The sequence below is a fragment of the Oratosquilla oratoria genome, chromosome 19, assembly GCF_046742065.1.
Source record: "Oratosquilla oratoria isolate Oo_2021 chromosome 19, ASM4674206v1, whole genome shotgun sequence".
Taxonomy (NCBI): Eukaryota; Metazoa; Arthropoda; class Malacostraca; order Stomatopoda; family Squillidae; genus Oratosquilla; species Oratosquilla oratoria.
The window spans coordinates 26,094,940-26,109,939 of NC_134795.1; the positions used below are offsets into that span (position 1 = coordinate 26,094,940).

At 42.1% G+C, this 15,000-nt stretch overlaps 1 protein-coding gene across 14 annotated transcripts in view; it reads left to right on the forward strand.

The window, feature by feature from the left end:
* Positions 1–15,000, forward strand: part of LOC143035813 (sodium/calcium exchanger 2-like) — a 243,254-nt gene that overhangs the window by 28,930 nt on the left and 199,324 nt on the right. For 12 of the 14 annotated variants that reach the window (XM_076202804.1, XM_076202811.1, XM_076202812.1 and 9 more), the window contains exon 2: positions 11,652–11,701. The exons of the other annotated variants lie outside the window; for them this stretch is intronic. The gene's annotated coding sequence lies outside the window, so the exon portion shown is untranslated. The remainder of the gene's footprint in view (positions 1–11,651; positions 11,702–15,000) is intronic. 14 annotated transcript variants of the gene reach the window in all.

Genomic DNA, 15,000 nt, shown 5'->3' on the forward strand with positions numbered 1-15,000 from the left:
TGATTTCTTCTGCATATATATATATATATATATATATATATATATGTATATATGTATCTATCTATTTCTCTATCTCTATCTCTTCCGATGGAATTCCTTTCCCCCACATTTTCCTCCTCCTCCACCTCCTCCTCCACCTCCTCCTCCTCCTTCTCCTCTTCCACATTCTCTTCCTCCTCCACCCACCTACAACGTCAATCTCGACTATTTCCGTCGCCTGGCCTTCTCTCTCCTCTGCTTGCAACCGTCCGTCTTTGCATGTCGTCCTTCCGTTGGGCTTCTGTTTTCTTATTCCTTCATTCCTTCTTCCCTACATTGTGCACCCACGGCAGGTTCTTTTCTGTTTTCCTTTCTTTCTCATCTTTTCCATATTTAATTTCTTTGTCGTCCCATTCCCTTTGTTAAAAAGTACACACACACACACACACACACACACACACACACACACACACACACACACACACACACACACACACACACACACACACACACACACACACACACACACACACACACACATATATATATATATATATATATATATATATATATATATATATATATATATATATATATATATATACAGTTTTCTTTAATGGAACACAATAGAGAAATACATCGGATGTTCCCGGCAGCGGAAGTGATGTTTACATTGTCATATCTCTGCAGCACGGTGACGCCCACCCGTCTCCGGATCTGAATAGGATTGTTTGGTGTTAGCCAAAACAAAATCCTAAAAAGAAAGAAAAAAAAAGTAGTTGTAGCGGATAACTTTCTTACCCTCTCCACTCTGGTGACGCTGTCATCCGAATGAAACCGTCCGTCGTCAGCTATCCAGAACAAATTTACTTTAGAGCAATGGTTCTTAACCTTTTTCTGTGTTCGTACCCCTTGATATCTTAGAACATTTTCTCGTACCCCTATCAAATATAAATACAATGCAAACATAGGAAAAGGATTAGTGATTCAAACCTTGCTGAGAAATTATTAGATATATTCAATTACTGAACAAAGGTACTTTTTTATTTCGAATTAGAAATCTCAATTAGTATGATACAAGACATGCACATTATGCTTTCTAATGGTAAATATACAGTACCATTGCACTGGCTATCATGTCTCGTACCCCCAGGTTTAAGGTTTCGTACCCCTTAAGAACCACTGCTTTAGAGCGTCACCGTTGTGAGGCTATGGTGGTGGTGGTGGCTGTGTGGGGGGGGAATAGTTTTGGTGAGGCCTTCCGGCTGTGACTGGGTGTTTCACCCTAGCTCTCGCCCACGCGTTACACCCACAAGCCCCATCAAGCATACGAGAGCTCTTCCTCCAATCTGAATAAACTCGTATCCCGTCGATGGAGCCTTTATGTAAAGATGACCCAAGTCGCCCTCCTGGTCAGTTGGGGGTTAATGTCGAGGTAATTAAGACGAGATGATTTTTTAGGCCCATTTCTGTTAACTTGAGTAATTTTGTTCCAGCTGATGCCTCGGCTGGGTGATCTTGATAACTCGAAAGGATTTCCTGTTCTGTACTCAATTTGCTGTCGTAAAGGAGCCACAAATTTGGATTGAGTTGGAGAGAGGGAAAAGGCCATTTAGGAGAGAACATGGTAATCAAGATAAAGCTATGTAAACCCATAAGTGCCCACGTGGAGTCGGGGTGCTGTAACATACGGGTGTGTTACTTGGGCTAGGTGACGTAGGGAGGAAATGATGCGCAGTTTCGTTTGTATTCTTTATTCTAGTGAAGGTACGGGTGTCGGTCTAAGGACGGACGTGTGGTCCGCACCGCTGAGTTGACCTGGGGCGTAGACGTGTTATAGTAAATACAGAGAAAAACTCCGGCCTGCCTGCTCGGGGCAGGCAGTATATATACGCAGGACTGACTGACTCCATGACCCAACTTGACCTAAGGCGGTAATCCTTTCTGGCCTTTCTGACCATTGTCAATACCAGCGTCAGGTCCTAGTCCCATCCAACTACCGAAAGTATACTAGTATACCTGTGGGGCATATTTGTGGGGGACATGTACACCACCTTACCCTCTTCCCATGCAAGGCGTGGGGAGGAGTCAGAGTTTCTGAAAGGGCGGGTCCCCGGAGGCACAGCAGGCCGAAGGGGCGCTTAAGTGGGAGAACGAGGGAGGCGGTGCTGGCAGCGGCCGCGACGTCGGAAGCGGTGACATCCCCGGCTTAGCGACGTTGATCTGCGGCGATCGTGACGTCCGGTGTAAAGAGGCGGTCGTGCGTGACGTCAGTGAAGCTTGGCGTCGTTGGCGGAAGTGGCGACGTAGACGACGGCAGCGATAACGCCCTAGAGGCTGCGCTGGCGGCGACGTCGGAAGCGATGATATCCCTGGCGTAGTGTCATCGATCTGCGTCGATCGTGACGTCAAATGCGGGGATGTTGTCGTGCATGAGGTCAGTGGAGGTGATAACCTCCTGAAGAAGGTGGGACGGAGTAGCATCGGGAGGCGACGCTGGCACAAGCGGCGGCGGCGACGTAGTGACGTCGACCAGCATTGGCGTGACGTCCGAGCGGGAAGGCGGCCGTGAACGACGTCAGTGGAAGAGAGAACTCCCTGGAGGCGGGGTGGCGCTGGCGGTGACGTCGGAAGCTGTGCGGCCGTGAACGTCGTTAGCGGCTGTGGCCACAGCGGTGATGACTGCGACGGCTGTGTTGGCGTTGAGCACCGTCGAAGTAGTGCCGAAGTCACCATGAAATCACGGAACAGCGTCTGTTGAAGCTTGTCGATTATGCAGATCAGAAGCCTGGGTACTCGCATCGAAAACTCCCAGGTTCACCAATGTAACATACGGGCGTGTTAGTTGGGCTAGGTGACGTAGGGAGGGAATGATGCGCAGTTTCGTTTGTATTCTTTATTCTAGCGAAGGTACGAGTGTCGGTCTAAGGACGGACAGGCGTGTCCGGGGACCGACCGCTGAGGTGACCTGGGGCCTAGACGCGTTACAGTTAAGTACAGAGAAGAACTCTGGCCTGCCTGCTCGGGACAGGCAGTACATATACGCAGGACTGACCCGACGCCATGACCCAACTTGACCTAAGGCGGTGATCCTTTCTGGCCTTTCTGACCATTATCAGTACTAGCATCAGGTTCTCGTACCCTCCAACTCCCGAAAGTATACTAGCATACCTGTGGGGCATATTCGTGGAGGTACCTTTACACTGCAGTGCCACGGATAAACTTATAATGATGGAAATAATGATTGCCGCGAGTTTCACTCAGACCAGTGGCTGGTAACGGTCCTTGGGCTCTCCCATAGATCTCTTTGTGAAGAAACATGAGACTGTTATCTGTGTTTATATTAGTTTGAGATAGTTTCTAAATCAGCAGGTAAAAGTAGTAAGAGTATGTAAGCAGTCGTCTGTGATCTGCTTCTCTTGTGTGAAATGACGAAGGGAAGACGATGAAATTTGTTAGGTTGGGCCTAATCCGGGGACCGAAAGTCAACCCCTCGGGTGAGGGTGTTGACGGGCGGTAGGGAGACGATTCTCTCTGATACCCCGTCTGGGAGGACTACCATTAACAGGTACTTGTCGTCGGGCCTTGCCACGAAGATGGATAGGGTATCCTTGCGACAGCAGACAGAAAGGCGGTATCACGTGACATGGAAAAGAAGACGCGGTGTAACGAACGCAGGTGATCGGTTTCTTTCTAGCTAAACTCAGGTCAGACCATTTCGATCAGTTCAGAGGACTACCCTTCCCCTTCAACACTGAGTCTTGTCTTATACTTAACGAAAGCGCCTGGCGTTGGGTAGATCAATTTTCATGAAGAGTATCATTGTAGCAAAGGGGTTAACGGAAATTTCTTTTACCAATTCCACAAAGTGATACTTCTTACGAACACTGTTCCGACCAGCGCCGGAAGATTTCGTTGAGTTGAAGGGGCCGTTTTGAAGCGCGGGATTTAACAAACAAACGAGTGTGTGCAAGCGCAGGTTGACATTTGAAGCCACTCCCATGAGTCACCGGCCGCCTGCGAACGAATTTTCTTGCAGGCAGGCGCTTGGGCGCCAACGACTTTTTTTAAACTGTAAAATTAGCAGTGATGCCCTGTGATGGGCAGTATTTTGGCTGCCGTTACTACCTCTGTTCAAAATGTGTGGTACCTTCTGCTCCCAGGCTGTCTTGTTCATTTCTGTGATTTTTAACTTGTATTTACTTGAGGGAGGGTGGAGGGGTGTGGAGTGTATTCAGGGGTGGAATGGGTGGGATTGATTTTGTGCCTTTTTCTTTTTGGCTACCCCCCTTGTAAGGGGAAAAAAGCCTTGGTATATGTATGTATGTATTTACTTGAGCTGTTCTTGTTAATGAAATAATTCAGGGATGTTTATATTCGACGAAAGCACCATGTATCTAGTTTGGGTTTTTGAATTGACAGCGCCTTGGGACATTTGAAAATGTTATGCAGACAAGTCATAAGTGCTGGGTCTAGGTTGTATTAACCCCTTTTCTGTCTTTTATGCTGTCGACATCTTTTAGTCATAAAAAATGTATAGTTTTAATTCAGAGTTTGGGTGTTCTTCAGATTTTTGCCTGTATCTATACAACAGCTTGTTGGTAGCGAACCAATGATAATTTTGATACCAGTGTTCACAGTTCATAATTGATGCTTTTAGGTAGTCACCAGAGACCAAAGAGTTCAGGTGAGTTCCATTTAGCTTGAAAAATGGAATGTTTTCCAGTATTCATAATTTTGGAAGTAAGAATCCTGGGGAAATTGTAGAACATAATTAATACAGTAAGTGTTGATAATTGGGAGGTTTTTCGAAAACTTTTGGTCCTAAAAAAGATTGTTGTTAGTATATTGTAAAAAAGTACTACTAAATGGTAATACCATTAGATAAACACCTAAGCAAGATGCTGTAATGATTATTATTTATTTTATATTATTTGTTTTTATTTTGTTATCATTTGTCTGTTTAGTTATATGTCAATTTATTATAATTTACTATCTACCTGTTTGTTGTTTGACTGTGCCTATGCGTTTATCTATGTATTTTATTTGATACTTACATTATTATAGTTTTTATTTATTTATTTATTATTATTATTAGGATTTTTTTTTCGCATCCGACCTAGTTATGGACCAAAAGGTCTCCTGTCGGCATGCTCCGCCTTTGTAATCCTTTGTAAACTAATATTGGATGGTAAAACATACGAAAATGCGCTTTCTCCCTTTCAAGGAAAGAGAGCCGGCCAAGCCGTGCTCCCACTCCTCACCCACCCAGTACCCATTTGTTGCCCCCTTAGCAACAAAGTGGTTGGACAAAAGCCATTTGCATTACGAGCATCACGCACTACGGCAAATTTGATGTAATTGCATTGCGACCTCGTCATGTGCACAAGAAAGGTTTCCCTGGAAGCACATTTGCTTTTACCTGGACGCTGGAAACTGTGCTAGGAAGAACATTTTCACATCAAGGCGTGGCTATTTGGTGCATAATCTTGCGTGAACAGTTGTACTGGAAGCAGACGCACTCAGGCATCGCAAGTATGCAACACCGAGGTAGCACTGTGTTACCGCAGTGTGGGCGAAATCACTCTGGAAGAGCCTCGCATAGTTTCACCTCGATCATGAAGACACTGCGAATTGGGTGACACAGTGACCTCTTCCCTCAGGGAAGGAATGTGTTGGAGGACTGGAGGAGTGCTTACAAAAAGAAAGAGGACAAATATGAATAAAGTTGGTTTAGATGGATCAGGCTGTTGTAGTTAAAAAGGCAGATGAAGGGTGTTAATTGAAAGAATTAGGAGTGGAACAGAGGGAGTAATTGTTGGAGGAAAAGGTAGAGGATGTATGGATTAAATTTTTGTAGTAAGGCAGATATGCGAGAAGTTTTTGGCAAAAGTTAAGGGTGTTTTTTATGCTTTTATTGATCTGGAGAAGACTCGTGATGGTCGACAGGAAGGCATTGTGAGAAGTGCTTTGGATGTGTGGGATAGGAGGGAAGTTAAGGACTATTAGAAGTTTTTATGTGAGTAGTAGAGCTTGTGTTAGGGTTGGAAATAGTGTGAGGTGAAGATGGGACTTCTCCAGGGTTGTGTAATATCACCATGGTTGTTCAACGTGTATATCTATGGGGTGGTACAGTAAATGCGAGGGATATGGGCCGGAGTTCAGATGTGGTCAGTGAAAATGGAAGGATGTGGGAGGTGAGGTAGTTGCTGTTTAGGGATGACACTGCAGTTATAGTTGCATTATAGGAGTGTCCATGGCAGCTAGCGACATAATTCGGGAGATATATGTGAGAGGAGAAAGTTGAAAATGAATGTGGGCAAAATTAATGTGATGAGATGTACAAAGGGAGAAGACATAACATAACATAAGAACGAAGGAGACTGCAAGAGACCAGTCTCCTTCATTTTTATTTTGTTATATAGTAGTAAGTTGAATGTAAATCTTAAAGGAGAGAAACTAGAGGAAGTGGATAATTTTAAGTATTTAGGATCACATGTAGCAGGGAATGGAAGAATGGGGATGGAGATAACTTATAGAGTGAAGGAAATGAGTAGATATCTTGAGGGAAATGGAAAATGTCATGAGAAATAGGTATCTGGGGATAGACGCAGAGCGAAGATTATGTTCCTACGACATTGTGTAGGGCAGAGATTTGGAAATCAAAGGGGCAGAAAGGAGGAACTTGAATGTGTTTGAGATAAAGTATTGAGGTATGGTGGGTTCGCAAATATGGACAGAGTGAGAACTGAAATGGTGAGGCGGAGATTGATTTTGGAGCTGGCAGATAAGGTTGATGAAAAATATAAGAATGATATGGATATATGATAAGAATGAGCGAAGAAAGACTAGAAAAATGCGTGGAAGGCAGAGGTGGATGGAGTGAACTCGATGGGAAGGCCGAGAATGAGATAGATGGATGGATGGATGGATGGATGGATGGACGGATGGATGGGGTGAAGGGGTCGTTGGTACAAGGGGAATGTCTGTCGAGCAGGGAAGGGAAAGGGCAAGAGATAGGCATGAGTGGAGAGTGGTTGTGAATGGATGATAAACTGACACGGCCCGAAGGATGAGGCAGGGTCGCCATGTTAATGAAGCGATGGGGGCAAACCACCTTAGGCTGTCGGGCACCCTGCTCTAGATGTGCTGTGTTTTGCTAACTCAGGCAGAGTTGCCCCTTCATCCACAAGGAGCTAAGATAAGAGATGGGTATTGGATGGGGTGAGGAATAGATGCATGACTTTTCTGGCCATCTGCCTTATAAAGGGGATGAGTCCTTATGGTATATGTATACCTGTATGTAAAGTAATTGATATATTGGTGGGGATAACCGATAAAAGGGAGCTAAAGGAGAGCTATCTTTATTGTGAACGGGCGTATCATCCTTTTCGAAACATGAATCGTATTATTCTAACGTTTCACAATCATCACCGGACCACTGAATAAGAACGCTATACCCTTTTAAGTCCATACAAGTTCTCTTTGGCTGAAGAAAATCCCGTGGTGGTATCCAGAGTAATTAACCTAGCCAAAGGTTTAGGCGTGGTAGCCTAATGCAAACATGCACTGCAAGCATAATGTACACAATTTAACTGCCGTCATAAACACGTGTATGTTGCCTTGTTCCATGCATGGTTGAATGAAGGTTTGAACTTGAAAGCCGTCTCCACACTCATGCACAAGCACGGTCTGTAATCCCTGTGGAACTATAACGAGCACTATGATGTAATTAGGCCCAGCTAAGGGCATATTGCACAATGCAGTTGAAGGAGAATCCCGTGGGGTGGGGATGGGGGAGGTTTTCGATCAATGTTGATTCTCTTCATACTTGAGTCGACCCAGAACGAAATCCATAACGTGTGTCCCCATATTAAAAAGACGAGCCTATATTGAACAACAACAACCCACTGCAGGAATGTTGGGAAAGGATTCGTCTTCCTGCGTGTACAGTATATGTAGCCTACCACTCGACACTTGCAGCCCGAGCGTTTGAGATGAATACTGGCTCAACGAGACCTGAAGTAAAGCCATTAAGTCTGTAAGCGAGAATAAACGTAACCGTGGGTGTAGAGGTGCTAACAAGCGTGACTGCAAAGGCTACCGGAGACCATTTTCAGTAGTTATTGCTTGTTCATTCGACGAGAAGTAACTGGTTACTGTATCTTTAGTTTATTTTACAGTATCCATAGAAATATTATTGACGCCCGAATCTGCCCTTCATCCCCTCAGTACGGGGTCTTGTATCATATGAATAAAGTCATCTGACGTGGGAACAGATTATGTATAGAGCGTCATCGGAGAGGAGGGGAACGTACACTTAAGATGAGCAATTCGTGGCTAAAAACCATTTGTTAGTTGAAGTAACCGAGTAGGTGTGACTGTGGGCGTAGATGAGCGGGCGTGCCCCATTCTCAAGTGGAGAAGCCGAGTCTGCTAGTCCATGGGCGTAGGTGTAGCTTGAGTGGATCTAAGTACCGTCTAGTCATAGCAGGTGTAGGTGGATTGATATTTATAAAGTAAATTTTGCATTACAAAAATGCGGAATAATAGATTTGGTTGATAAAGCCAACCATCTATATTTTGGCTGCAAAAATAGAGATAAGGGCAATAAATGGACACTTCAGATGTGCTGCAAAGCTTGTAATAGATCTTCGTTAACGAATTCACAGTAAAAGGAATCTTTTCTTTGCATTTTCAAATGCCTGTGACTTGGAGAAACCCAAGAAGAACTGACAGACAAGGATAGTTGAAGGATGTGTATCAACCTAATTTTATTTACTTCGTCGTAATTAACTGGATAAGGTTTGTGCTCATGAAGTCCTCTGTGTGGGGTTTCATTGATAAAGTTTAGCTTCAAATCCTCTTCGGTACTCTTTCATTGTCTTGTTCTACGAATCAGTACATATGTATCGAAGTCTGTATTTCTTGATAGCCTTCAAATTATCTTTTTTTTCCAATGCCTTTCCATATTGTTTTTTCTTACGCTAGTCTGTCAAGTATGTCATCGCTTTTTATCATTCAGAGCACTACCAGATCATCTCTGTGTTCTTTCTTTTAATACTGGGAGTTTCAGTATATTCAACTTTTTTTTCGCACCTTGTCGGCTAGGATGGGAGCAATTTTCCTTTTTTTTTTATTGTAGTTATTGTATATATATATATATATATATATATATATATATATATATATATATATATATATATATATATATATATATATATATATGCAAGGTAACTACTGGATGTAATATACGAAAGTGCTTTGCTCCGTTTGTTTATTTTCTAAAGTGGTTACCTTGCATTTATAAAACGTACGTTCCCAGTGTTTTTATTGCATATATATATATATATATATATATATATATATATAATATATATAATATATATATATAATATATATATATATATATATATATATATATATATAATATATATATATATATATAATATATATATATATATAATATATATATATATAATTATCCGTCGTTCATGTAATGGAATGCCTTTCTTGTGTTCGTCAACAACTTATAAGCTACTTCTGTAGTCTTCTTGATATGCTTTTCTGATGACACATTATCCATTACCGACATACTAAGACCTTTTTTCCCTCCATCAGTTTTGTAGTTTTTATTTTTGTTTTTGTTGTTTAATGATGGCACTTTCTTGTTTTTGCCCATTTCCGGCATTGGATTTTTTACACTGAAATTGGTTTTCCATTTCTGATTTCATCTGTATATCATACCTAGATCTTCATATCTTAGAATAATTTTTTACCCTCGTTGACAATAGATTGTCGTTACTCTTTGTTCTATTTATCCTGGCATTAGTCTAGGGCACAATTGTTACTGGTGCCAAAACAACGGGCTCTATGGAGACCCCAAAAGTTACTTCAGTCCAATCTGATATCCTTCCCTTCAACGTCTTCATCAATCTGTTCTTCAGGAAGTCCTTCCCACGGATTTCTTTCAAGTCCTGTATGTTCTAATTACAAACACTTCCTCCAAGTCCACCCACCCATCTCTCTCGTAACGTGCCAATCACTCTTGAGGAAACATTTGACAAATTAGAACAATTTTAATAAGATTTAATAATTGACCTTCCTTCTAATGAATAAAAGTTGGTTGTCTACCGAGACTTCTTCGTGATGTGTCGTCCATCTCTTTTTCGCAATTCTCTCGCACGTTGTAGCTGCCAAGAACACTGGTCTGGTTCCCTCTTTTTCCTTCCTATATAAATTGAAACTACAATATTCTTTTTCCAATCCCCAGGCACTTCCGTTTCTGGTGACCCTACCGTTAGCGTGCGAATATCCCCACCAATTGAATTCTACATTCTTTGCGTATGTCAGTCGAGATCCCATAATCCCTCCGAGGATTTTTCACATCTCCCGTTACCAGAATTTGTTGCACTTCTTCCTGTGTGTGCGTGTCATGTGTGTGCGTGCGTACATGTGTGTGCGTGCTTGCATGTGCGTACGCGCATGTGTGTCGGTGTATGCATGTGTGTGTTTGTGTGTGTGTGTGTGTGTGTGTGTGTGTGTGTGTGTGTGTGTGTGTGTGTGTGTGTGTGATTTATCATGGTCTTGGTTCAAATGTTGGACTCGTGACCATCAGCTATTACCCTACTGGATGAGAGCTTACACACACACACACAGTGCTATGATGTATTTCAGCCATGGGCGTGGACTCTAACCATAACATTGATTTAGCAGTCGAGCGTAATACTACCACACCAGTAAGCCGTGAGTTTGTGTGTCTGTATTTACCTAACTGCGTTTACTTAGTTGCAGTGCACATGATAAGAGCTATATTCGTAAGGTTTCGTCTCTGAGTTCCCAATGGTCGCTTCTGATGTGTGCGTGCGTGCTCGTGTGTGCAGTGTGAGCGAGCTTTTGTGTTCGCATTTGTATATTTACATAATTGTGTTTGCTTAATTGTGCACAGGAAAGGAGCAGCGTTCGTTGAGTCCCGTCTCCAGGTCTCCAATTTGTCATAGCTAGCCTCAAATTCATGTACAATTTCAATAATAAAATAATAATAGTAATGTACGGTTTATAGAGTATAGCAGCATCACTGCTGAAAATATACAGCCTACAGATGTATAAAATTATAAAGTATAATAATGAAAAGATGTTGTTACAAGCATTATAGAAACAGTAAGTTTAGGAATAGCCGTGTTGTACAACAATGTTAATTTTTGTTGTTGATTAAGTCCACAAATGTCGGTATGGGGCTCTTCTTATACCGGTCGGTGCGTGCTCTGATCGGCTTGATGGTATTATGGTGCCGCACCTGCAGTCGTGGTCGTGGTACCTGTGGAGGTAGTAGGTTCCGGTACCGAGGATGTGTGTGTGTGTGTGTGTGTGTGTGTGTGTGTGTGTGTGTGTGTGTGTGTGTGTGTGTGTGTGTGTGTACGCGCGCGTGCTCTAGTAAGGGCCCACATTATGCCCGTCCAAGCGTGCGAGATGAGGTCAGAAACTCCAAACGCGAGACGTGTTTGTCAGCGAGTTGTCGTAACCAGACAATGCTTAGAGGAAAGGAAATCATGAACTCTCTGCTGGTTTATCCTTCAGTATTAACGTCTCTTGATTTTAGAAAGAAAAAAAAAAAAACTCTGAGATTCAAGGATCAATGCCGATTTTATATTTTCGTTTTGTTTTTGTTCCAGGGATCGTCCCTATCCCCCCCCCCCTCCACGCAGGTCCTGGCAGCGTGTCTGTAAGTACCCAGCCGCTTTTCAGTCTTGTGAATTATACCAATTATTACCCCCTTTCTTTTTTACTGATATATCTATTTACTTGTTTATGCATTCATTTGTTTATTTATAAATTTACTCGTTTATCTGTTGGTCTTTTGTTTATTTACGTTCATCTATTGAACCACATTTATTTTTATTTATTCATTTTTATTCATTCATTTGTCTGTGTGTTTACTCATTATGCCCTCAAGTCTTCTGTAAAAATAATAATACAGCTTCGTTACTCAGAAAACTGGTGGCAGAAATTCTAAAGGAGTACTTACAGATGAATAAACAAATGATTTTTGGCAAATTGCACGAATCGTGCAGATATTATTGTGGATTCATGTCAATTTGGAGATTTATTGGAGTACAAATTTCATTTTAGCCATTGAATAATAATTTTGACGACATTCTGCTCAAAACGAAGAGAAATTATTGTGAAAAAAAATCAATGAAGTCGGTGACAAGCCATCTCTTCGGTAATGGGTGTGAGGGAAGAAGAGACGCATTGTCTTCTTGATATTTTATGAAATATGCCGTGGCCTTGGACAAAGCCTGAAGAGCCTGAGCGCAGGTAAATTCTTGAAACCAATCCTTTTCAGCGACTCTTGTTATCTGTGCATTTCCCTCCTCTAATATATGTAGACACGTTGTCCTCCAGGACAACAACTTAGAGAATGCTCTTCTGAGAAGGTTTGGTAGCGAATAAGACTCTTGTGTTAGCCTGGACAGTCTGTTAGCGTTGCCACCATAGCATAGGAGTTGGTCGAGACAGAGCGTTAACATCTTCGTTTCTGAAAAAGATAGTCTGTCGCTAGTCAGGAAGATCCTTTAATGGCGTCAATAAGACGAAGGCATTAATCGAAACAAGCTTCCCCTACCGAGTGGTGGGGCCCCTTCTATGAAATGAAAAGGAATAGAATTTGCGAAGGAGCTAATGGTGGTATTCTTAGAAAAAAATCTTTCTTTATGTAAATCTTTCCTTGTATAAATCTTGTATAAATACTTGGAAGGGAATTTTTTTTTTAAGAATACCACAGTAAGAATCTTACGGTGGTATTATTAAAGAAAATCTTTCCATATGTAAATCTTTTCCTAAAGAAATCTTATATAAATCCTTGGAAGGGAAAGATTTTTTTTAAGAATACCACCGTAAATCTTTCCAGTTGGCAGTGTCAGGGACGACGCTGCAAGGACGAGGAGACGTACGAATTGTACGTGAACAGAAGAAATAAGAGCGTAGAGGAAATTAGGCTCCTGTGGGGTCAGAATGGTTATCTGATTATTGACAGAATCAGAGACTTGTCCAGGGAGTGTATGGGAGCGGGTGGGGTTTTGGGAGGCCCTCAGATGTGGCGCCAGTCGCCATCTTGGTGCTAACTGAAGAAGGACAGCTATATATACAGTTATATAAAACCGTATGTTGTTAACTAGAATAAAACTTCAAGCATTACTTGGTACGGGATGGACTAATCGAGGTAGATAGAACATCATCCTTACCGTACAGGTGAACAGGAATTTCGATGTTTGCCAGATTTAAATAAGTATCGCTCTCTGTCCTCTTTCTCTTTACGTATTTCCTACTTAAGTGTGGGGTCTATGTTTCTGACGGCTTTCATCCACCCAATTCTGCCATACACGTCCTCCTCTGACAATTGTTACCTCCCTTCCTTCCCTGCACCTCAATCCCGTCATTCTTGTCCTCGTCTCTTCTCATCACTTGGCAGTATCATTGTAATTTTTTCAGCACTTTTTTCGATGTCTTCGCTACTCTCGGGGTTCCTCATATTATTTTTATCATTCCTGATCTTACGGTCTTTGGTTATTCCAAACCTCCATCTAAGCATTTCATCTGCGCTATATCCCAGCTTCTTTTGTTCTTTCTTCGTTGGCCACGTTCCTGTTCCATGCATCATTGCTGGTCGTACAGTCGTTCTTGTATACCCTTCCCTTTATTCTTACGTTGATTCTGCTATCACATACTCGTAGAACCTGCGACATCTTTGTCCAGCTATTCCACTTTGACTACATTTCGCGTTATCTCTGCGTCCTGATTTTCGTCCTGGGTCACTGACGAACAACTTAGGTATTTAGATTTACACACCTCATGACCCTTGGACATTAATCTTGAAGTTTTTATATTCGTTCAACTTCGGGTATTTTGTTTATTTCCTTTAGTGTTAAACCCTGTCTTCCATAACCTCCCTCCTCTTCTCTAATTTTAACTCTGCTGGTGCTGCATACGATGATATAATTATTTTATTTTTATCGTTTGGGTTGGTCTTTTATCCCGTGAGGTATCACATCCACAATCAGATAAAAAATATGTGGATTTAAGGAAATTTTCTTCCCAGAGATAACTGTGAAACGACCTTAGGACTGAGTTTCCACTCAGTAAAGTTTTAGTCGACAGTTATTGTCGTTATTAAGGGCCATTTACACGGTCGAACGGTTTGTCAAATCCAGTCTGTCAAACGTGTTTGACCACCAAATACCCCATTCACACGATCAAACATCACTTCAAACACTTGTTAGACAAACCGGGCTCGACAAACCGTTTGACTGTGCAAATGTCCCTTTAAACCGGTACTATACCTTGGTCTTGCTTCTTCGTACGTATCTTGGATCATCCTTACGTATTTCTCCGATACTCCACATTTTCTCATATACTTTCAGATTTTTTTGACGTGGAACTATCATACACCTTCACTAGTTTTATGATTACTATATGCAGTCCCTTCTGCATTTCCAGGTGGTTCTCCACCATCTGTCTATTTACAAACACTTCGTCTGTTGGACCCCTCTCCAGCATAAAACCAAACTGTTCCTCTCCTAATTCCCCTGTCCATTAGTCATATCCAGATTGTAATAAACACAGTCCTGGATATCGTCTTTCCCCTCGTCGATAGGGACAATAATCTCCATTTTCCTGATATTTTTTCCTGATTGTCATTTTCCCCCATCCCCCACAGCGTGTCAGTCTCTTCCGCCAGACATCTCCACACTTGGTTAGCATTTCTTCTAGTCCTGTCGCTTTACATTTCCTCATTTTTCTCACTACTGTTTTTACTTTCTGCAAACATTCTGTGTTACATCCAGGTTCTGAACTACATCCACAGAAACTACTCACAGGTGTTCTTCACTGAAGTGATTTTCATGATATCCTTCTTAACTCTCCTTGATTTTCTCATGGTTGCTACTCCGCTCCCATGCTTAACGTGTTTTGATCGAGTTTAATCCGAGATTGCCTTATCTCGTGCTTTAGCAGTTGGAAAAA